Raw genomic sequence first — 24,574 nt, 5'->3', positions numbered from 1 at the left:
AGAAGCAATAAAATATTTGGTGTCAGCGGGGATGGGCGTGCGAGCGTTCTCGTACGGACACCCACACACAGTGAATTAGCAAAAGCTCTACAAGCCAGTGCCACTACAGATGAGACGGTCCCCGCAGAGCATAACACAGAACCTTATTATGTGTCTGCGGCGTTCCGCTCGTTATTCCCGGCAGTCCGTCAGCATATTTGAGCAGACAGAGGTAGAGTGCTGCGGCGACTCACACATACACACAGTCGCACTGGTCCCCTGGGAGGTGGCCGGGACAAACCCCGCTGCACAGGGCGCGCTCACCGGCGGAAGCGCCGCCGCCCCCACGCCCGCTCCGGGCCGCCCTGCTCTGCCCTACGGCCAGCTGCAGCGCCAGCCCCACGGGAAATTTGCCGCTCCGCGATACCTCGCCAGGAGGCGCACAAAATCTTACGCTAATGAGAACTGTTTTGTCTTCAAAGCTGCAAGACGTTGCAGCGCGGCGAGAATGACAAAGCAGAGTAATTTCGACTGCATAGAAGCCAGGGCAGCGCAGTTTTATTTTGAAGAACTCTGCTCCGTGCACAATTTTCATTTTTCTCTGGAGAGCAAAAAATTATCCTGGAGCTTCTCCTTGTCCACACCGTGCACACAGTGACATTTTTGTTCTTGCAAAAATCAGGGTAACATTATTTTAAATGTTCAAGGTTCAAACATTCATCACTGAAGATGAACTGAGGGATAAAGCACCGGAACAATTGGGCACTGCAAAAAATCATCCATTTAGTCTCGAAAGCAGTAAAGTTGTTTCATATTTCATCAGTTAATGCGAAACACTCGCTAAGAAGTAGGGAAAGAAAATTTCGGTGCACATTTCTGCCGGCATCTGTGGGAATTACGCACACGTATGACGCAGTCCCAAGATGTTCTGGAATTTAATTTTCTGTTTAATTATTTCTCCTATTTCTGTTCTTGGAGATTACAGAGGTTAGTTTTTATTTCTGCCACTGCGAATGATCCATCACACGACTTATCAAACCAGACTTAAATTCGTATAACTAGCGCAAGAGAGCACTGATGAAGACATCACGTAAGGGTGAAGGAAGATTTTTCAGGCATAAAGAAACCGACGCAAAGTTCTGCAGTTTCAAGGCGTTATCATCGTCGAAATTCCGCGACTTTTCGACGAATGTCACGAGATGTGCATTCCATAAGTAATGCAACACGTTTGTGTTCCTTCTGACAGCAGGTCGGTTTTTGATCAGGATTCCAATACAGAACATTGTGTCCTCGATGGCTCAGTCGGATAGAGCGTCTGCCATATAAGCAGGAGATTATAGGTTCGAGTTCCGGTCGGGACCCACATTTTTAAATGTCCCCTGGACTCGGGTAAACGCGCCGGCCCCAGATCGAATCCGCCCGGCGGATTAACGTCGAGGGCCGGTGTGCCGGCCAGCGCGCATGTCATTTTTAGGCGGTTTTCCACATCCCACTAGTTGAATACTGGGCTGGTCTTCACGTCCCGCCTCAATTACACGCCTCGCAGACATTTGACAAACGTTCGCATTATTTCACGGCTTGCACTGGATGCAGACTGCTGGGGTACACTAATTCCGCCCCGGGGGGGGGGGGGGGGGGGGGGGGGGGAGGCGACATGAAGGGCATCCTGCCACCCCCTCTGACACTAGTATCGCCAACTACATAGTAACAAGGCCGACCATGCGTTGAAGTGGGACAAAGACTCTAAGATAATGATGATGATTCCAGTACACCACAAATAGCTCTGAGCACTATTGGACTTAAGATCTGAGGTCATCAGTCCCCTAGAACTTACAAGTGCTTAAACCTAACTAACCTAAGGATATCACACACATCCGTGCCTGAGGCAGGATTCGAAGATGCGACCGTAGCGGTCGAGCGGTTCCAGACTGAAGCGCCTAGATCCACCCGGCCACACCGGCCGGCAGTACACCACATTACTCCCACTCTTTTAGTTTCGAAATATCATCTCCGTTCGATCCGATAGCCTTGCGCAACCTATGCCACTTTACTGGTAGGGCCTATGGGGCTGCATGGTACCACTCTACTGGTCAACGTCGTTGCCAAGGTCTTCCTTCATCAATAGCCTCCCTATCATCCACTTACTGCTTCCCGCTGAGAGCGCCATTCGTCGGACCAAACACATGGAAGGTCCTTACAGTCTTCTGTTAGGCGCCGAGGAACCCAGCAGGAGCACAGTTTTGAGTTCCGTAACTGGTGTATGAGTGTCTAAGCACTACCAGCAGAGTCGTCCTGTTCGGTAGCAAGGTGTTTGGTTCATTGTGATCCATCGATCACCTCGAATGAGGGTGCCCGCAAGTTCCTTCATCGCAGGACTCACAGCTCTGTGTGGTACGCCGGCACGCGGCACATCGAACTGTTTTTGCGCGATCTTGTCGCAACGATGGCAGGCGCCTCGCCCAACGACTCACCGTACTTTTTTTTCACTGCCAGGTCTCCGCAGACATTCTACAGGCGCCTATGAATGTCTGCGATGCTCCAATTTTACGCCAAAGGAAACTCAATGACTGTTCTCTGCATGGAACCTACATCCGTTGCAGATGCCATTTTAAAGGCTACATATAGCGCCGCCACCTATCGAAACTTCATGAAACTCTAGGGCCTTAAGGGGGAATATTCCACGGCATCCTCCAACAAATTTTGCAATTTTTCAACCGAAACTGACCGAGTAAAAAAAAAAAAAGAGAAAAAGGTATTGTTGACTCATTGAATGCCCCTCGTAGTTATACTATTTTAGCCGGACAACCTTGAAACTTGAGAGCATTTCATCAAACCGTTTGACATTCTACAAAAACTGCACATATTACCCTAGTAGAAAGTGGGATCCGTTTTGTTTTCAACAAAGAAATTTCTTAAAAAATAAAACTTCATGAACAAAAATTTGTCGAATACTTCATTTGTAACTGCACGATCATTTCTTTGCCACACAAACAGTTACTTAGCAGCCTTAGCTGATTTGCAGCGCTTTATCTAGTCCTACTTAGTTTCACGTGAGCTCCCGAGGCCCACCGCACGGCGTCCATGGAGAAGAGGCGCACGCCATAGCGTAAGTCTTCGTGTTGACTTACTACTTACGTTCCGCATTTTTAAAACGTGACTACGCCTATTCAGGCTGTTTTAGTTTGATTTTTAGACCATGCCCTCTTAGACAAATTATAGATTCAGGCATATCTTCTGAAGAAGGCTCAATTATTTGGGCTGAAACCTAGGTAAAGGTTGGTTTGATTACCACAAACGAGGATGATAGTTTCTTATATATTAGATTATCACGATTGCTAACTGGGCTGCAATACTGAAAGTACAAAAAAAGATGACGTGATCTTTCATCACTTTTTTCACAAAAAGTTTGAAAGACGCTGTATATACACACACACAAACACACACACACACACACACACACACACACACACACACACACACACACACACACGAGCGTGTGGTGTTTTACGAATAATTTATTTCTTTCATCTGTAGTATGAGGGTGGTACAACTGACACTTGTAACCAAGAATTATGTAGAAATCGACTTGGGTTATTTCAAAACCAGAGTTTTTTATTCCCGAGGAGATACTACAATGATGACGTTGCACAATCCTTCGTTGTGGGAGAGACTGGCCCACTCATTTCCCGTAAATCAGAATGGTGAAGCTAGAACGTGAGTGAGGGTTCGCCTTGCGTCTCTCCTCTGCATGGATGAGGATAGCAAACGGCGCCAGGGAATGCGAATAGGTAACGAGTGAGCGCCGGAGACTCGGCTCGCCGCGGTGGATTGGGAGGCGAGGCGATCGATATGGGCGGCGGCGGTGGCGGCGGCGGCGCTAGCAGGGGCCGTGGTGTGGCCGCGGCGGTGCCTGCGGGGGCGGCGGAGGCGGCGGCGGCGCGCCCTTCCGATTCTCATTATGCCGAATCAAACGGATTCCGCGGCCGAGTCAGCAGCGCGCCCGCCGCTGGGGCCAGCGCCAAACTACGGAAGGATGCGGAGCCCGCCCAATTATTGGCAGTGGCCAGGTGCCGTGGCCACAGCCGCCCGCCTTCACTAGCTTTCCGCAGCGCGACTACTCCGACGGCCGGGGGCCTCAACCAATCGTGCGATGTTCCTACTCGTTACAACGACGTGACAAGTGTCAGAGAAGACAAGGGGAAGTGCAAATATAGGGTCGCTTACAAACAAATGTTTATAAAAATACACTACTGGCCATTAAAATTTCTACACAAAGAAGAAATGCAGATGATAAACGGGTATTCATTGGACAAATATATTATACTAGCACTGACATGTGATTACATTTTCACGCAATTTGGTTGCATAGATCCTGAGAAATCAATACCAAGAATAACCACCTCTGGCCGTAATAACGGCCTTGATACGCCTGGGCATTGAGTCAAACAGAGCTTGGATGGCGTGTACAGTTACAGCTGCCCATGCACCTTCAACACGATACCACAGATCATCAAGAGTAGTGACTGGAGTATTGTGACGAGCCAGTTGCTCGGCCACCATTGACCAGACGTTTTCAGTTGGTGAGAGAGCTGGAGAATGTGCTGGCCAGGACAGCAGTCGAACACTTTCTGTATTCAGAAAGGCCCGTACAGGACCTGCAACATGCGGTCGTGCATTATCCTGCTGAAATGTAGGGTTTCGCAGGGATCGAATGAAGGAATAGAGCCACGGGTCGTAACACATCTGAAATGTAACGTCCACTGTTCAAAGTGCCGTCAATGCGAACAAGAGGTGACCGAGACGTGTAACCAATGGCACCCAGTACCATCACGCCGGGTGATACGCCTGTATGGCGATGACGAATGCACGCTTCCAATGTGCGTTCACCGCGATGTCGCCAAACACGGATGCGGCCATCATGATGCTGTAAACAGAACCTGGATTCATCCGAAAAAATGACGTTTTGCCATTCGTGCACCCAGGTTCGTCACTGAGTACATCATCGCAGGCGCTCCTGTCTGTGATGCACCGTCAAGGGTAACCGCAGCCATGGTCTCAAAGCTGATAGTCTATGCTGCTGCAAACGTCGTCGAACTGTTCGTGCAGATGGTTGTTGTCTTGCAAACGTCCCCATCTGTTGACTCAGGGATCGAGACGTGGCTGCACGATCCGTTACAGCCATGCGGATAAGATGCCTGTCATCTCGACTGCTAGTGATACGAGGCCGTTGGGATCCAGCACGGCGTTCCGTATTACCCTCCTGAACCCACTGATTCCATATTCTGCCAACAGTCATAGGATCTCGACCATCGCGAGCAGCAGTGTCGCCATACGATAAACCGCAACGCCGATAGGCTACAATCCGACCTTTGTCAACGTCGGAAACGTGATGGTACGCATTTCTCCTCCTTACAAGAGGCATCACAACAACGTTTCACCAGGCAACGCCGGTCAACTGCTGCTTATGTATGAGAAATCGGTTGGAAACTTTCCTCATGTCAGCACGTTGTAGATGTCGCCACCGGCGCCAACCTTGTGTGAATGCTCTGAAAAGCTAATCATTTGCATGACACAGCATCTTCTTAATGTCGGTTAAATTTCGCGTCTGCAGCACGTCATATTCGTGGTGTAGCAATTTTAATGGCCAGTAGTGTATAAGCTTTCATGGCCGCAAACGATAACTGTTATTACAATGTAGCTACAATAAAAGTCTAGTTCCTCATTCGTTTTTGTTAATAGATCGGCGACTGAAATGTTTTATCTTTATCCGGCTCTATCTTAAACATCATTAGGACCAATATAGAGACACAGCAGCGTTACAAAAATATCAAAAGATCTATAAAATCGTAATAATCTACAAGAGCCTTTGAATAATTAATGAAAAACATTTTTTTCTCAGCCAACTTCGGTTGAAATAACGCGGAAATTGTTATGGGACATTGTGGAATATTTCCTCTTCTGCCCTTATAGATTGATGAAATTTCGGTGGCGTCTGTAACGGAGCTGACGCTGAGTTTCCTTTGGCGGGAAGCCAGACCATCACAGATATTCATAGGCGCTTGCAGAACGTCTAAGGAGACCTGGCAGTTAACAAAAGCACGGTGAGTCGTCGAGCGAGGCGTCTGTCATCATTGCAACAAGGTCACGCAAACCTGTCTAAATCCCCCGCGTGCCGGCCGGCCGCACACAGCTGTGAGTCCAGCAGTGCTAGAACTTACGGACACCCTCATTCGACGCGATCGAAGGATCAGAATGAAACAACTCGCTGCAGAACTGGATGCCTCTGTTGACAGTGCTGACACACTTTTCCACCAGGTGGGGTGACACTAAAAGGTGTGTGCCCACTCCATTACTGCCGCTTTATAGAAGGCCATAAAAAAAAAAAGATGGACCAAATGCGCAGAATTGCTTGTGCGTTACTAGGCTGATTGTGACAATGTTTGTCGAACATCGTCACAGGCGATGAAACATGGATTCGTTACTTCGAACTGGAAACAGAACGACAATCCATGCAGTGGCGTCACACAAACTCTTCACAGAAGAAAAAGTTCAAAGCCGCACCATCAGGCGGTAATGCCATAGCGACTTTCTTCTGGGGCTCTCAACGGGCTATTCCGTTTGATGTTCTCCCTTGTGAGGCCAACGGCCTTGTCGCAGTGGTAACACCGGTTCCCGTCAGGTCACCGAAGTTAAACGCTGTCGGACTGGGCTAGCACTTGGATGGGTGACCATCCGGTCTGTCGAGCGCTGTTGGCAAGCGGAATGCACTGAGCCCTTGTTAGGCAAACTGAGGAACTACTTGACTGACATACGGCTGGGAGAGCCGTGTGCTGACCACATGCCCCTCCATATCCGCATCCAGTGACGCCTGTGGACTGAGGTTGACAGCGAGTCGGTCGATACCGTTGGGCCTTCTTGACCTGTTCGGATGGAGTTAAGTTTTTTTTTTTTTTTGTTCCGCCTTGCAGTGCAATGATCAGCTCAGAAAAGTATTTTGCAACCCTCAGGAAACTGAAGAAACGACTTCAGTGTGTTCGCCACCACAAAAATGGAAACGAACTTTTCCTTCTCCATGACAACCCAAGGCCCCAAACAAGCATATGCACCCGAAAGGAGGTCACTAAACTTCATTGGACTGTTCCTGATCATCTACCCTACATCCTGGATCTCACACCTTCGTACTTCCATCTGTCTGAGTCAATGAAGGTTGCACCCCGCAGGAAGCAGTACGTGGATGATGGAGGCGTTATTGGTGAAGCAAGACATTCGTTCCGATCTAATCCCGAATAAAACCAACCCGCTTCCAGAAAAAATTGTGTTACATACCTTACTGAACGCCCCTCGCATTATTAAAACATCAGTGATCCGTGATTGGATTCATTCAACTTATATGACAGCTTCAGCTCTGCTGCGGACACGTCCAGTGAGGTACCTGCGGAGGAATGACAAAAAAAAAATGGCTCTGAGCACTATGGGACTTAACGTCTGTGGTCATCAGTCCCCTAGAACTTAGAACTACTTAAACCTAACTAACCTAAGGACATCACACACATCCATGCCCGAGGCAGGATTCGAACCTGCGACCGTGGCGGTCACGCGGAGGGATGACAGACCATTCTTCCTCAAGAGCCGAAACCAGACAAAGTAATGATGTTGGGTGCTGCGGTCTGGTGTGAAGTCAACCTTCTGACTCATTCCAAAAGTGTTCCACCTGGTTCAGGACGGGATCTGGTCAGACAAGTCCATTTCACAGATGTTATTGTCCACAAACCATTGCCTCACAGATACTTCTCCACGGCTGGGTGCATTTTCATGTCGATACACATATTCACTGACTCCCCGATGTTAATATGCTGCACGCAGTAGACAATGCTGTAAAAAGTGTTTATATACTGCAGCGTCTAGCGTTCTCATGAGCCCAATAAGGGGACCACAACGTAACGGGACCGCAGCCTAACTACGAAGGGCACACCAATACTCTGACGCCACCTCCTCCATACTGCTGGTACTACACACGATAGCGTGTAACGTTGTCCAGGCATTTGCTCAACCGGAACCCTTCTGTCACATGATATAGTGTAAATCACCATTCGCAGTTACTCACTTCCAGTCATTCACTGTCCAGTGGCGTCGCTTAGCAATGACCAGAGAGATATGTGTCTCACAAGGAGCTGCTCGGTTCTGCACCGCTCTCTTTTTAAGTCTCTATGGACAGCCATGCTAGATGGACTGCTTGTAGCACTTTGGAATTCACGATTGATTCCCTCCGCGGATTGCATGCAAAGTTTTTTTTTTCTTCTTTATATTTTTCTTTTTTTTTCTTTTCCCAACCACCCTCCGCAATGTTCGACGGCCGCCATCTTTCAGCACATCAGATCTGCGTGGTCTTCGTTTAGCTGCGATAGTTCCTACTCCTTTCCTTTTAACAAGTTGGTTTTGGCAGGTTTAGAAGAGTTGAAATGTCCGTTATGGATCTGTTATTCAGATAACATCCAATGTCTAGTCCATGTTCGAAGTCACTGAGCTCTCCTAACCGACTCTTTGTGCTGTTGTTCCTTCTCTGCCGACAACCTACTCCCTGCCTCTTTTTATACTGATGGATTCGCCTCTCGTGACGTCTAGTGGTCAGTTCCGCAGTAAATAGATGTGTGCGTGTACTTTTGATCAGAGACTGCAGTCTCAGGTGTAAATAAAGCAGGTGGCGCACTCTGTTTTATTGGTGTGATACTGGTAAAACTCAATCAATCTGCAAGGAAGACTGCTTCCAAAACACTTGAATTTAGGAATATACAAAAACCCCTTATACCGCACCTGTGCGGCCACGAAGACAAGATTAAACCAATTTTAGCCCGCACAGAGGAATTTAAGCAATCGTTCTTCTAGCGCTCCAGACGAGACTGAAACTGAATGATGTCCTACTATGTGTTACAGCACAAAGGGAGGTATCTCCTGCCATGCGCTGCACAGTGCTTGGCACACTACAGATGCAGATGAAGATCACGCTTGCGTGATGAACAAACACCTTGCACTGCTGCTCGCTCCTGCTTACAGCTCCGTGCGACCCGCAAACGGTGCTGGAAGCAGCGCGAGGGCCATCTGCAGACGGCCATCCGGCCGGACGCGCCAGGAATAGCGGAGCAGACATTAACTCGGCGCCGATTGCGTACGGTGCGTCATGGACGCGGGGCAGTAAATACACCAGTAAGGCAGCCATCTCCGGACACAGCACGCAGCCCGTCTCTGCGACGCACGCACATACGGCACGCGCGCGGCCTCCCGCACCGCACGCGGCGTGTTTATTTGCGCCGCGTGACGTATTGATGAGGCGGCGGCGCGAGCGACGCATGACGGACCCCGCCCCCACGTGAATTATTGAGCCGGTTTCCCATGTGCACGACAAACAGCTCTCGGTCTGCCTCCGTGGTGGCTATATGTCCATTCCCTCTTACTTCCTGGACGTCAAGCGACACACGACGATAAACGGTGCGGGCGGCTTCGAGCATATTCAGCGAATCCGAAAAGAGACGACTGCATAGAGGTCATTAGAAACGGAGCACAAGCTTGAAATGTTTCACGGACGGGGAAGGAAATCGTCCGTGCCCCTTCAATCGTGCCCTTTCATTCCAGGAATCATCCTTGCATTTGCCTGTAGTGATTCAGGGAAACCACGGAAAACGTAATTCCGGAAGGCTGGGCACGGATTTCAGCCGTCGTCCTCTAACGTGCTGAGCGGTTTTTGGGACTAACTAGGAGTGATACTATCAGATTAAAGGCACGAATCGTCAGAGGAGCACACTAACGAGATTTAGTGATCAGATTACGGGAGGGTATCAGGATGAAGTGGCACGGGAAAATGTCCACTGGGGTCCTTCTCTTGTACGACCAGCCAGCTTATTCTGCACATGACGCTTCCACACACGCTGCTTCTTTCGGATATTTTATTTTGTCTTTGGGCCCCATATTCTCGTGACATAGCGCCTAGTGAGTTCTTCCTATTTCCTCGAATGTGCAAACCACTGCGTGGCAGCCGTTTCCACAACGACAGTGAGATGACTTACGACAGCCGTGGGCAACCTTAGCCGCCCTGTGGGCCTGATTCACATACTAACTTAAACTCACGGGCCGTCTCGTCACAATGTAACAGCAACGCTCCCTGCCCAAAAATCGGAGCTGTAGCATCCGTGACGTCAATGTAGTGGGTAAAGCAGCGATATAAACGGCACACCTTTCCCGAAACGGTACGTCAGCAAATTAAACCTCAGACTTCATGTTTTTTAAGAGTACATTCATTTTACTTTCACCCTGAATTTCTACATCTACATCTACATGGTTACACTGCAATTCACCCTTAACTGCCTGGCGCTGTTCCCGGCGGAGGTTCGAGTCCTCCCTCGGGTATGGGTGTGTGTGTGTGTTTGTCCTTAGGATAATTTAGGTTAAGTAGTGTGTAAGCTCAGGGACTGATGACCTCAACAGTTAAGTCCCATAAGATTTCACACACATCTGAACATTTTTGAACTGCCTGGCAGAGGGTTCATTGAACCATTTTCATACTACTTCTCTACTATTCCACTCTCGAATGGCACGTGGGAAAAAGGCCCACCTAAATCTTTCCGTTCGAGCTCTAATTTCTCTTATGTTATTATGATGATCATTTCTCCCTACGTAGGCGGGTGTCAACAAAATATTTTCGCATTCGGAAGAAAAAGTTGGTGATTGAAATTCGGCAAATAGATCTCGCCGCAAAGAAAACCGCCTTTGTTTCTTTCGGGAACCAGACTGATACCAATCGCGAGCCAGAAGCGGCCTGCGGGCCACCAGTTCCCAACAAGCGTGATTTACGACGCACACATTTCCTGCAAACAGCCAAAATACAAATTCCTACAATGAAGGTGTCCGCTAGCTCATCAATCACTGGGTAAAGTGTTGCACTGCAGAGTGAATGTGTAGAGAAGGAACAAGACGTATCACCAAATTTTTGGGTCGTAGGTAATTTTTTTCCCAGGAAATAATTAAGGGTTTGTAACGAGCCCTCGAATAATGACCGCATTACTATTGTCGTAGAGATTACAACATTCACTTTTACAATAGTTCTAGCTGAGTATCCAGAGTTTCTAAGGTATGTATGTATGTATTCCACTTCTATTAGTCCATCTCTTCTCTGTCTCTCCCTCTTCACCTCACCCATTCTTCTCCGTCCATCATAACCCACTCCAGAATGAGGCTTGTGCTTCTTACCGCATATAATTTCTTTCCAGGTAGTTAGTCACATAGGTACCAAGTCTGGCTGAAGTCGATCCAGGGATTTAAGAAGAGTTTTTTATCCGCTGGTTTTCCAGCATACGCCAATGTCACATATTACTCATACATATTTAACTTATTTTACATATATTTGTACACATATTTCACTTGTATCTCTAGCGAATTTTGCCTTGTAATTTCGTGTTCACACAGTTCAGTCTTTATGGCGCCATTTCTCAAAAAAATGGCTCTGAGCACTATGGGACTTAACATCTGCGGTCATCAGTCCCTTAGAACTTAGAACTACGTAAACCTAACTAACCTAAGGACATCACACACATCCATGCCCGAGGCAGGATTCGAACCTGTGACCGTAGCGGTCACACGGTTCCTGACTATAGCGCCTAGAACCGCACGGCCACACCGGCCGGCAACGCCATTTCTCCTGAAGTGTGTGACAGAGAATCACATAAATTTGTAGGTACAATGTGTAGGTAGTTGTGGGGACAGTCTGCGAAATATGTTGCAAATACAGTTAGTAGCAACGAAGTAATAAATTAAAACATGCCTCATGCCGCAGTTTTACTTCATGAACAGCGAAAATGTACAAGAGAAACTTTTTTCTTTCGTCATTATGTGGAAATTTTCAGCGAAAAAAGTTCTGTAAAGGTTTAAAATTATCTGTCAAGTGTGTTGCAAGTCCTCTCATTATCAAATACTGGATGAAAAATGTCTGTTAGGCGTCATCGGATACACTCCTTTTTCGCCTCCACTCCTACCCTTGTGATAGGTAGGTGTTTCTTTTCAGACAGTAAGTGATATGTGTATCAAGTTTGGTTGGAATCGATCCAGTGCTTTTGGAGGAGATGTGGGGCAGATATAAAATACTAAAATCATTCAACAGCCTACATCGCATAAAATATTTCTTTATTTAAGACAACCGGTTTCGACAAACTTTGCTGTCATCTTCAGTTCTCAAAAATCTTTTTGTTGTGAAACATGTTCATTTCACTTTGAACCTCATGCCAAGTTGTCATGTGGATAAAAAATTAGCACATTATAAAACTTTTGTAGTCACTAAAATATTTAAAAAAAAACATAAAGAACCTTTTGCAAAAGTATATCGCTCACAGATGCTTCTTACATCACAAAAGCACAGTACACTGTAGCAGCAAAATGAACACGTTTCACAACAAAAAGATTTTTAACACCTGAAGACGACAGCAAAGTCTACCGTAAACAACTGTCTTAAATAAAGAAACGTTTTATGTGATCTAGGCTGTTGAATGTTTTATGGCAAGTAAAATAGATCGTTCCTTCAGCAGTCTGAAAATGAGAAAATTCAATATATATAAATACTAATACCGGAGTACAGGAAGGGCCTTTGAGTATCGCCAATGCAGATCTCCTATCCGCTTTAAAACGTGCGCAGTGAAAGAAGCGAAACATCTCCTCTAAATCATGCCATTAACGCAATGCTGATCGTCCTACGTAACACCATGAATCAGACGAGATTGATGTAGGAGAATGAAAGACGAAATACCAGTATTGCATTCCGGTGATGGAACGTCCCAGACAGTGGGCAGAGCAGTAAAAATCTTTGTGCCAACCAGGAAATGAAATTACTGGCAGCCTATAAAAAAATAAAGGAAAAAATAAAGCAGAGCAGGGAGTACGGGCAGTTGTGCGAACGGACGGTTATGAGTAATGGCCCCGGCGACCATTTTTTAGCCGCGTGGCGTTGCAAGACGGGGAGAAAGTGCTGCGCGCGGCGACAGCGAGATAGGGGATACATCACCGCTGTTTTGAAACGCCGCCGTCGTGTCGTTGGAACGAGGTTATCGCGCTGCCTATCGCTTGACTCACGCTTAACTCCCTGTGGACAAAATGCTTGTGGTGGCTCGGGGCATAAGTGGCAGACAGCTACAACAGTTCAGGGCAGAGTAGGAATTGTCAGACAATTACAAATATTTGATCGATGAAGTACCTTTCCATGCCTGTATGGAAGTAATAAGCTCATCGGGCAAAAATATCATTCGGTTCCTGGATAGAGCACACTCGTCGCTTCACAGGGCTGCAGACGATGTAGTATAGTATCCTGTAAACTGCGTTCAGTGATATCTGGACCCCGAAAAGGTCTAGGAAGGGTCCACTAACACCTCTGTGTGCCCGCCCCGTTGGCCGTGCGGTCCAACGCACGGCTTTCCGGGCGGAAAGGAGCGCCTGGTCCCCGGCACGAATCCGCCCGGCGGATTTGTGTCGAGGTCCGGTGAGCCGGTCAGTCTGTGGATGGTTTTTAGGCGGTTTTCCATCTGCCTCGGCCAATGCGGGCTGGTTCCCCTTATTCCGCCTCAGCTACACTATGTCGGCGATTGCTGCGCAAACAAGTTCTCCACGTACGCGTACACCACCATTACTCTACCACGCAAACATAGGGGTTACACTCGTCTGGTGTGAGACGTTCCCTGGGGGCAGGGGGGGGGGGTGTCCACCGGGGGCCGAACTGCACAATAACACTGGCTTCGGTGTGGGGCGGCGGAGGGGTGAAGTGGACTGCGGTGGTCGTCGAGGGGTTGCGGACCACTGTGGCTGTGGCGGGGACGGAGCCTCTCCGTCTTTTCTAGGTCCCCGGTTAACATAACGTAACATAACCCCCCTGTGTGATCTCCGAAAGCTGTCCAGCGGGTAGAAGAGACGCGGACGTTTTATTTTACAATTACTACTGATCAATACGACTGGAGACGTTCGAAAAAAACTGTAATGTTAAATATTTCCAACTGGAAGTGATTGTAATTTTCTCTATGTCCATATTTTCACAGTTGATAGCGGGACCTCGACTGTTAATTACATAATGTAAGCCGTCTAAATTTTCAAATTGTTATTTTATTGGGGTATCTGTTTCGGCGATATATTACACCATCTTCGGGCACCCCGACCGAAGTGTGGGAAGATTCCCACCTTTGGTCCAGTCAAAATAGGAGCAGATGATGTTTAAGTGATCGCTGTCTCAAAAATCTATGGATAACAGTCATTGAATGCTGCACCTAATTTGACTGTATTAGAGGCGGGAACCTTCCTACTCGTCGGCCAGGGTCATGAAGATGGCGTAATACATCGCCGAAACTGGTAGCCAAATTACAAAACAATTAGGAAATTTAGACGGCTGAAAGGTGTTTGATTTAACATTCTGACCGCAGTTTATTACCTGCAGCTGATATACATACGAAAATATGTGTACATTAGGAACAGGAACATTGCACTAACTTCTGTATTTGTGATCTTCGTCTGCATACAGTTGTCCGTTCGTACAAGACTGTTCAGTACGTAGAGAAATGATTCGCGAAATTTTTAATAGCGATTTTAAACGAATCTGTCAGTACGCGCATCCACTGATGCATTTAAAGTCGTCTTTCCTTCTACTAATATGTAACACCAACACTATTTTCTTGCTTTTAACCGACTTTATGGAATTTCGTAATGTCGACACAAAAAGGTCTAAAGTGGTTTCTATTCTAAAATCTGACACATATAAAATTCCGAACTAGCTCTATGAGGCAAAAAGAAACGTTGTTGAGATTCGGATAGCAAACGCCGCGTAAGATAACCGCATATCATAGTTTTGCACAAAGGTTGCACTTTATGTAAGCAAGTATTGTAACAGGATACGATTACACATACAAAAAAAATTGTAGGCTTATTTTCAGTTTCCTTCACTATTACATCATGACTATCGGCAGCACGTTGCCCCTACACAGAGTAACCACATAGAAATGAACAAGCCAGAACGACGTTAGCATTTGGTAATGATTCGGTCAGAATTTTGTTTCTAGTTTGTAAAGACAAGGTGCTTCAGTTTGCTGCTTCGCATCTCCCTAATACGGCAACCTAGCCACCGTACGCAAAGGTTGTTTAGAAAGTAATTCAACGCGGAACCGAATTTTAGTTCCTTTCTTACGATGCTTTAATTATCTTGGTGTCCGTATTGAGCCTGTTTCTTGGTTCTCCTGACACGAATAATGTAACAGACCATGCAAGCACAATTTTCAACAATTACTTCAACCGTAAACCGATAGTCTACTTTAATAATGCCACCCTTAGAAGATTGCTATCCTACATGAGACACATTATTTTAGGCTACCTCCGAGATATTCAATTCATTTATCGATATCACCCAATTATGATAATTTCCGCGATCTTATACAAGCGTTTAGGAATAAATTCCACATTGTCTTATTCTCAAAAAATTCATCATATTACTGGACACTGTGCATTCCAAGTAATCGTTAAGAAATAATATGGACAGGTACTACAGCGGTGCTGTAGCCGATTTAAAATGACTATAACGTTGTCGCGATACGATATTGCTCGATTAGCTGGTCGTTTCGTTTAGTCCTCGATTCATTATTTCTTTCTCTTCACTTACTATAGGACACCCCTATGTGAACTTCCTTTCCTTTCCCATCACTGATTACAACTATACCGACTGAAAAGAAAACTCCTTCCTCCTCTTGCGGGATAATAAAATTTGCGAGTTGTGCCCTCGGGAAAAGCAATAAAAGTCTCTTAAATAGAATTATTTTAAAGTTTTTCGAAACAGTTAAAATGAATTATGAAATTTCAGTTGTATAAGTCTCGAGTTTTGTTGGTAATAAAATTAGTTAATTTAGTACTCATAAAAGCATCGTATCACAAAGAAGAACACTACAGGTGTGAAACGCTTATACGGCGACCAGAGACTCAACCAGCATGATGCAAATGTCACTCTCTACGTCTTTCCGGTTTATGTTAATGACGTGGGAAAAGTTATCAACCACTACACGTAATTATAACTTCGTCAGTAGACAATTTAACGACTTGCGGTAGCATATATATGCTCTCGCAAGACGTTAAATTGATATGATGTTTGCCGGCTGGGGTGGCCGAGCGGTTTCTAGGCGCTACAGTCTGGAAGCGCGCGACCGCTACGGTCGCAGGTTCGAATCCTGCCTCGGGCATGGATGTGTGTGATGTCCTTAGGTTAGTTAGGTTTAAGTAATTCTAAGTTCTAGGGGACTAATGACCTCAGATGTTAAGTCCCATAGTGCTCAGAGCCATTTGAACCATTTTTTGACCCATCAAGCGTGCCTGTTTTTACAATGAAGAACCGACGCACTTCATTCTACATTTCATTTGCGACATAAATGTACACCTTTGTGTTCGAACGATTCAGGCTGATGCTCGAACGTTACTTAAGCGTTGCAAATGTGATTTTACAGTACAAATAATATGTCTAGACATTGTCATTTCTACCAAATAAGCTCCTTGTATTGTAACGTAACCTTCTGTTACCTACGGGGTTGATTGTAATGAGCCCCCAAACCATCGAAATGCCTCATTTCGAAGGCTGCCCTCGAAACTCGCCATCAGGGTCAACGATTTCGGTGTGTGTTTCCATCAAACCGCAGTATCTCTTGCGCTGGCCGCTACGCGCGTAAAAGCGGAACACACACGACAACCATGTCCACCAAGTGCTATACTGACAGAGTCAAGCACTGCAATTGTAAGAGGCAAGGGGTCTCACCTATATCACGCATCCCAATGGGAACTGAAAACGATTACATCCACGTTGTTGTTCCTGGATCACACTAAACGTAACAAAAGGGATCAAATGGCTCTGAGCACTATGGGACTTTAACATATGAGGTCATCAGTCCCCTAGACTTAGCACTACTTAAACCTAACTAACATAAGGACATCACACACATCCATTCCCGAAGCAGGATTAGAACCTGTGACCGTAGCAGCAGCATGGTTCCGGACTGAAGCGCCTAGAACCGCTCGGCCACAGCGGCCGGCTAAACGTAACTATATTGTGCTGTACAATCAAACTTGCAACAATAAAGTCAATTTCAAACATAAATATTAACCGTTAGAACGTAAAGATTTACACTCACATCGTAAATTAAATGTAAAATTAAATGCGTCGGTTCTTAATTGCAAAAACAGGCACACTTGATATTTGTTGATTGCAGCGCCATGTACCACGAAAGAAAAACAATGCTTTCACTAAACTGTGCATATATTTTGGCGTGGAATCCTAAAATGCAATAAAAACGGGGAATTCCGGTTTGAAAATACAAAGTTGATCCCGCTCAGGCAGGAAGAATGGTCAGGAGGTGACAAGTTATAGCACAGATGTCCCCTTTACTAATATTAACTTTTCATCTAAAACATTTTTTGTACGATGGGGAGTTTTCAAAAACTTTATTTCTATCATTGTTGTAGCACTGTATACAAGCTGTTTCCGTAAGAGCGTGCATACAAAAATTTAACAGAATGTAGAGGATGCTCTACCAAACAATTTGAGGTAGGTATCTTGGGGTCGGAGAAGCCAGCTTAAGGAGGTAATAGGAATAAAATTATATTACTACGTATTTTTTTATTTACAATAGTTACAGTTAACAGCAAATACCATCACTGATACAATGAACGTACCATTTGTCCTGTATCTTTCAAAATGTACTTAAACTGACGGCCATTAACTTCAATACAAGCATGACATCGACGAACAAGATTCTAACGCACCCTGACGAATATCCCTGGCGTGTCCCTGGTTTCTTCTTTCCAAAGAACCAGTCTCCCGCATTCGTCGATCGACAGAAATAAACGCTCGTCTTGACGGATGACGCCTGTTAGAAAATCATTTCCTGAGAAGCCTTTCAGCAACGAGAGCCTTGCAAAGCACTTCCCCATACACATGGTGCATGTCAGTGAGTTCTGAGAAACTGTAACGGTACTCCTCCATCGTATTGTACTGTACGTCTCTGAATAGCGCTGAGTAATAAATGGGTTTCTCGTTAATTCATAGCACGTTCTGTCATTGGACAACGTAAATACGATACAACAGACCCACCAAGTAAAGTAAACAAAACGTGCATCATGACTTTCTAGTAATCAGGCCCGTCCTCCTTATTTCCCTGCAGGAAATAAAGAATGCACACGTAAATAAGCAGCACAGTACATTTAAACTTGTAGGCATGTTAGTTATAAATAAGCTGGAAAACAGTAATACTAGACAACGCGGTAGACATTCTCTATGTCCTGTTACACTTTTGCACGCTCTTGCGGAAACACCCTGCATAAAGTTCTAAAAGCACGGACGATGTATGAAAATGTACATATACAATCATTAAGACTGAAACAATTTGTAGGAAGAATTTCTTTGAAACTAACACGAATTGAAATGTGAGAGCAACGCCCTTTGGAACGATATAAGGATATAAAATGTGACACATAGAAACACGTGTCCATTTTTCTTTATTTCGCTCTCTATATTTATGTACTGAGAATACGAAATTTCAAACGTAGCACATTGTCCGTGGCACATGTGCAAAAGCGCCAGCAGGAAATACAGGTTAAAAAAATCCGTAAGTACACGCAAATGCGCTTGTAATTTCAGCACTAAACATTTCCACATCGCGTGCTTTCATATCTAAATGGGCCCTCCATTACTGTCTGGAGCAGTGCTATCAGATACTCAGATCCGGTAATTTATTCCTGCTATCCACTTTGCCTTCCCTTTTATGAGATCCGGGCGTTATGAACATTTGTCCATTAGTCGTTGGCACTTTTATGTGCCATGACATTTCTGCAGACATGCGCTGAGTTTAGCGTAAGTGTGATATCTGTTATTTGCATTTTCGTAGTTTCACTGCTCGTGGCTTGAGTAATTGGGAAAGAGAATTAACCCCTTTTTACCTGAATGGGCACGGCAAACATAAGACACTCAAGAGGCGCGCTCTTCGATGTACCAGATGAACCATCGTTAACAGAAGCCGACAGATTCATTCAAATTTGGTTAACCTCTTCGCATCACCAGGTATGCGTCTATATGCAGATGGGACTTTTCATGTTCGGTATGGTTCAAATCCTCAACGCAAGCAAATGACATGTAGCTGAAACTATGGTGCACGTTTCTATACGAGGATGGGCAGGAGAGGGTGGGGGGAGGGGGGGAGACGGGAGAAGGAAGCACGTTCCTGGTCGGGGAGTGTAATACATGCGATCCTGTACATTTCGGTGCCGCACCTCCGACGGCAGTAGAATCGAAGTGCGAGAAATAACACTGAGTCCCGTGAAGTGTTGGCCCGCCAATAAGAATAATCTCATAGCAGTTTAATATGGCTGTGCTAATCTTTGAAGAGATCTTACTGTTAAGCATAACGTAAACTCCCCAGTTACTTAAAGAAGGAACAAGCAGTAAATGTAGTGGTTGTATTAGAAGAGACAAAGTGTTGAACCTAGAGGACAGCATACCTAGAACCACGCGATGTTTTTTGATCGATACTTTCAGTCTACTGACTGATTTTAGAATCACATGAAGAAACGCGCACTAGAGACAACCATAAGCAGATTCCGCCAATGTCTAGAGTTTTTGGTAATTGTAAGACAAGAGGTTGTGTTTTGTGCAGAATTTATAAATATTTAGCGTTCATTCGAGTCTGTATACCATAGAAAAGCAATTTGGACTATACGGCTAGTTCTTCAGGTACAGAATTTTATGCTGAGTAAAATGCTACATATTTTTAGGATTCTACTTTACCTATTTGAAGTGGTTTATTCTTTCTATAGTGACTGCCATTGAGTCTTTTTCAAGCGTCTCCCGGAAAAGACATTAAAAAGAAACTACGAAAACCAATTTATAAATTCTCTGGAAGGTTTGTCGTATCGTTAGTTTTTCAGAATATCTGTCCACTTACAAATTTACTAGAAGCATCGTTACAATGTAAGTTTCAATAGATAACTTCTATTCTTTCAATTTTCCCATTTCTATTTAATCGTGTTAAAGTTTATTAATTTCGAAATGGCTTTCTCTGTTCATTTCCAATGTTCCATTAGGGTAATATGTATCTTATTTCATTGTCATTAGAGAGGATATAAAATGTAGACTGGCAATGGCAAGAAGTGCGTTTCTGGAGAAGAGAAATTTGTTAGCATCGAGTATAGAAAGTGTCAGGAAGTCTTTTCTAAAAGTATTTGTATGGAGTGTAGCCATGTATGGAGCTGAAACATGGACGATAAATAGTTTAGACAGTAAGAGAATAGAAGCTTTCGAAATGTGTTGCTACAAAAGAATGCTGAAGATTAGATGGGTACATCACGTAACTAATGAGGAGGTACTGAATAGAATTGGGGAGAAAAGGAATTTGTGGCACAACTTGACTAGAAGAAGGGATCGGTTGGTACGAAATGTTTGGAGGCATCGAGGGATCACAAATTTAGTACTGGAGGGCAGCGCGGAGGGTAAAAATCGTAGAGGGAGCCAAGACATGAATACACTAAGCAGATTCTGAAGGATGTAGGGTGCAGTAGTTACTTGGAGATGAAGAAGCCTGCATGGGATAGAGTAACACGCAGAGCTGCATCAAACCAGTCTCTGGACTGAAGATCTGAACAACAACAACATTTCATTGTCCTTATTAGTTACATGCAAAGTCAGGCTCAGTGACCCTTGCTCTTCAAAAATGGCTCTAAGGACTATGGGACTTTACATCTGAGGTCATGAGTCCCCTAGACTTAGAACTACTTAAACCTAACTAACCTAAGAACATCACAAACACCCATGCCCGAGGCAGGATTCGAACCTGCGACCGTAGCAGCAGTGCGGTTTCGGACTGAAGCGCCTAGAACCGCTCAGCCACAGCTGCCGGCCCCTGCTCTTCACCTACTTTTAGTTTGTTATATTGCAATACATAAAAGGCTATTATTCATTATAAAACAATTATGTTCATAAAAAATAAAGTGTTTCCATTTTGTTTTTTGATATATTTATTTGTTGCTTTTCTTGTTTTCTTTAATTTGCGTATTAAAGTCTGCACTGCGCATTCTTGCCCCAGTGCACGTACTCTTATGGCAAAATGTTTTAGAAAACTTTTATTATCCCTTTAATAACAATTTGATGACAATGAAACCTTTATATAACGTTACAAGACGTCAGACTAGGATTTTCATGCGTATTTCATATAATATTGTAGCGAGTTTCCTCAAAAATATTTAGTAAAACTAAAAATGTTTACTTTTACCTCCACCTACCATGGATGACAGTGTTGTACCTTGAAACATTTATTCACAGATGGAAAACTTTTATTTTCTGGCGTAATTTTTGTAACTGCGGAAAATGACTGCAGCATATAAGAACTGAATACCATCAACTGAAAATGGAATAAGGAAATATATTAAAGTTTTACTAAAGCATGCGATAAACTGGAAACTGTGCCAAAGTGCGAGCCAGCCAGTGTGGCCGAGCGATTCTGAGCGCTTCAGTCTGGAACCGCGAGACAGCTACGGTCGCAGTTTCGAATGCTGCCTCGGGCATGGATGTGTGTGATGTAGGTTAGTTAGGTTTAAGTAGTTCTGAGTTCTAGGGGACTGATGACCTCAGAAGTTAAGTCCCATAGTGCTCAGAGCCATTTGAACCTTTTTGGAACCAAAGTGCGTCGTTCTCCCTTGCACTTACTAATACCACAGAAATATGTGGTGTACTTATTCAGTTACTTTATGAATACTTGGCCGCTTGTGATGGATATCTAATACCACCCTGACTCAGCAGAGAAAATATTTTTGTGGTGATTTTATCGATGACAATCATCATCTCATTGGTTTTTTCTGCTATTTAGCTTAACTTTACACTGCATTCACCTATCATATTTACATTGGCAACAAAAATTAGCAGCAGCAAGAAATAATTAACGTAGAATACTGAAATATCGGGAACACATTTGCATAGGTAACCTGTTTAAGTGATTAACGTTGCAAGTTTACATAGTGATGTAAGAGCGAGAAAAGTCATTGTAAATTTGAAATGCTGGTACAATAATAACGTGTGTAACCGCCCGGATATTGAATGAAAGCATGCAAACGTGAATGCATTGTGTCACACGGGTAAGAATATCAATTTGTAGGATAGAGTTCCATGCCTGTTGCACTTGGTCGGTCGGCACAGGAAAGGATAACGCTGGTTTTGGCTGACGCTGGTGTCGTTCGATGACGTCTAATACGTGCTCGGTTGGAGACAGAGCTGGTGATCGAGCAGGCCACGGGGACAAGTCGACACTCTGTAGGACATGTTGGAATACAACTGTGATACGTTGGAAAACACTCCCTGCAATTGTGTTCATGAATGGCAACACAACAGGTCGAATCAGCAGACGAACGTACAGATTTGCAATAAAAGTGCGCGGGATAACCACGAGTTTGCTCCCGCTGTACTACGAAATCGCACCACAGACCATAATTCCGGATGTGGGTATAGTGTGTCCAGGCTGCAGACAGGTTTGCTGCAGGCACTCAACTGGCCGACTCCTAATCAGCACATGACCATCACTGCCGCCGAAACAGAACCAGCTTCAGATCTCCACTCGGTCCTCCAGTGAGCTCTCGCCTGACACCACTGAAGTCGCAAATGGCGGTGGTCAGTGCAACGCACGTTACAGGGCGTCTGTCTCGGAGCTGTGTTCTGCCACTGTGGTGCCAACTGCGACTCCAATTGCTGCTGTGGACGCAGTACTATGCGCTACAGTGATAGCCAAACATGATGGACTTCCCTGTCGGTAGTGCAGAAAAAAAAAAATGGTTCAAACGGCTCTGAGCACTATGGGACTTAACATCTATGGTCATCAGCCCCCTAGAACTTAGAACTACTTAAACCTAACTAACCTAAGGACAGCACACAACACCCAGTCATCACGAGGCAGAGAAAATCCCTGACCCCGCCGGGAATCGAACCCGGGCGTGGGAAGCGAGAACGCTACCGCACGACCACGACCTGCGGACTCGGTAGTGCCACGTGGGCGTCCGGACACTGGTCGATTGGCGACCGTACGATCTCGTGAGCACCGCTGCCAGCAATCATGTACAGTGGTTACATTCCTCCAAGTCTTTCTGCAGTGCATGACCTTGTTCAAACTCAGTGAACTACTGACAGTGGCGTCTTTGTCGCCTTAAAGGCACTTTGACTAACTTCAACTCACCACATCCCATCCCAAAGGAAGCTAAAGCTCACGACCGTTACTTCTGCATCTTAGTAGGGGCGCTAATGCGACTGGTGTGAAATTTGAACAGACATCATCTTTCACGTGTAGAAATACGCCTACCAACTTCCGTTCATCTCACGTAACAACTTCTTTATGTTGGGATCTTTTTTCCGCCAGTGTACGATAAATAAATTATACTGATGTGAATGTGTATAGTCCCAACATTTGATAGTTTCTTAAAGGGTAAGTGCGTTGCGTTGTTATCTTCGTGTATATTTTCAACGCTTCTTTCTACGTATTCTAGAATGTGTTTCATATTACCTTCCGTAAGAAACGCTACTTACACCTGCATAACTGCATGTCAAATATAACAGAAATCGCAAAATGTGTTAAGCCAAATAAATTACTCAGGAAGGCTACTTTCTTTTTTCAATGTGTATTACCAGTCCACGCCAACGGCCTTGCCGCAGTGGTAACACCGGTTCCCGTCAGATCACTGAAGTTAAGCACTGGCGGGCTGGGCTAGCACTTGGATGGGTGACCATCCGGTCTGCCGAGCGCTGGTGACAAGTGGGGTGCACTCAGCCCTTGTGAGGCAAACTGAGGAGCTACTTGATTCAGAAGTAGCGGCTCCGGTCTCGGAAACTGATATACGGCCGGGAGAGCGGTGTACTGACCACATGCCCCTCCATATCCGCATCCAGTGACGGCTGACACGGCGGCCGGTCAGTACCGTTGGGTCTTCATGGCCTGTTCGGGAGGAGTTTTTAGTTTATTACCAGTCCACAGCTAAGTAATCAGATGTTGGGGCTGCTAACTTAAAGGCTTCTGTCTTGCTTGTTTTCTGGCAGGAAATCTCCTGCGAAAAGGAATGGAATTCTCCTGCAGCGTAGAATGGGCGTTAGAGTTGGATGGTATAAAACAAGAAACAATAGAGGAGAGCTGTTAGGTAAGATTACTACAGAGTACTAAAGAATGAATGAAAAAAATAAACACGAATTACAACATAGCAGCTCACTAATTGTCACTGCGGTCACGCTTGCACACAAAACACACACACACACACACACACACACACACGCGCGCGCGCGCGCGCGCGCAAAGCCGCGTGGAGTGACCGCCCGGTTTGAGACGTCGTGTCACGTATTTCGCGGCCCCTCCCGCCGCAGGTTTGAATCCTCCCTCGGGATTGGGCGTGTGTGTTGTTCTTAGCATACGTTAGTTTAAATAGTGTGTAAGTCTAGGGACCGATGACCTCAGCAGTTTGCTCCCTTATGAGTTCACACACTTTTGAAACAAACAAACTATAGCAATATTTATCGTCATTTCTGATGCTTTCTATA

At 45.3% G+C, this 24,574-nt stretch overlaps 2 pseudogenes; both read left to right on the top strand.

The window, feature by feature from the left end:
- The first annotated feature begins 6,617 nt into the window (after positions 1-6,617).
- Positions 6,618-6,735, top strand: LOC124727794 (annotated as a pseudogene).
- A 16,947-nt stretch (positions 6,736-23,682) lies between these two features.
- On the top strand, positions 23,683-23,800 carry LOC124722975 (annotated as a pseudogene).
- The last annotated feature ends 774 nt before the right edge of the window (positions 23,801-24,574 follow it).

This window comes from Schistocerca piceifrons, chromosome 1 (genome assembly GCF_021461385.2).
Source record: "Schistocerca piceifrons isolate TAMUIC-IGC-003096 chromosome 1, iqSchPice1.1, whole genome shotgun sequence".
In the NCBI taxonomy this organism is placed as follows: domain Eukaryota; kingdom Metazoa; phylum Arthropoda; class Insecta; order Orthoptera; family Acrididae; genus Schistocerca; species Schistocerca piceifrons.
Note: the sequence above shows the minus strand (reverse complement) of the source record. Positions and strands in the feature narration are given on the sequence as shown.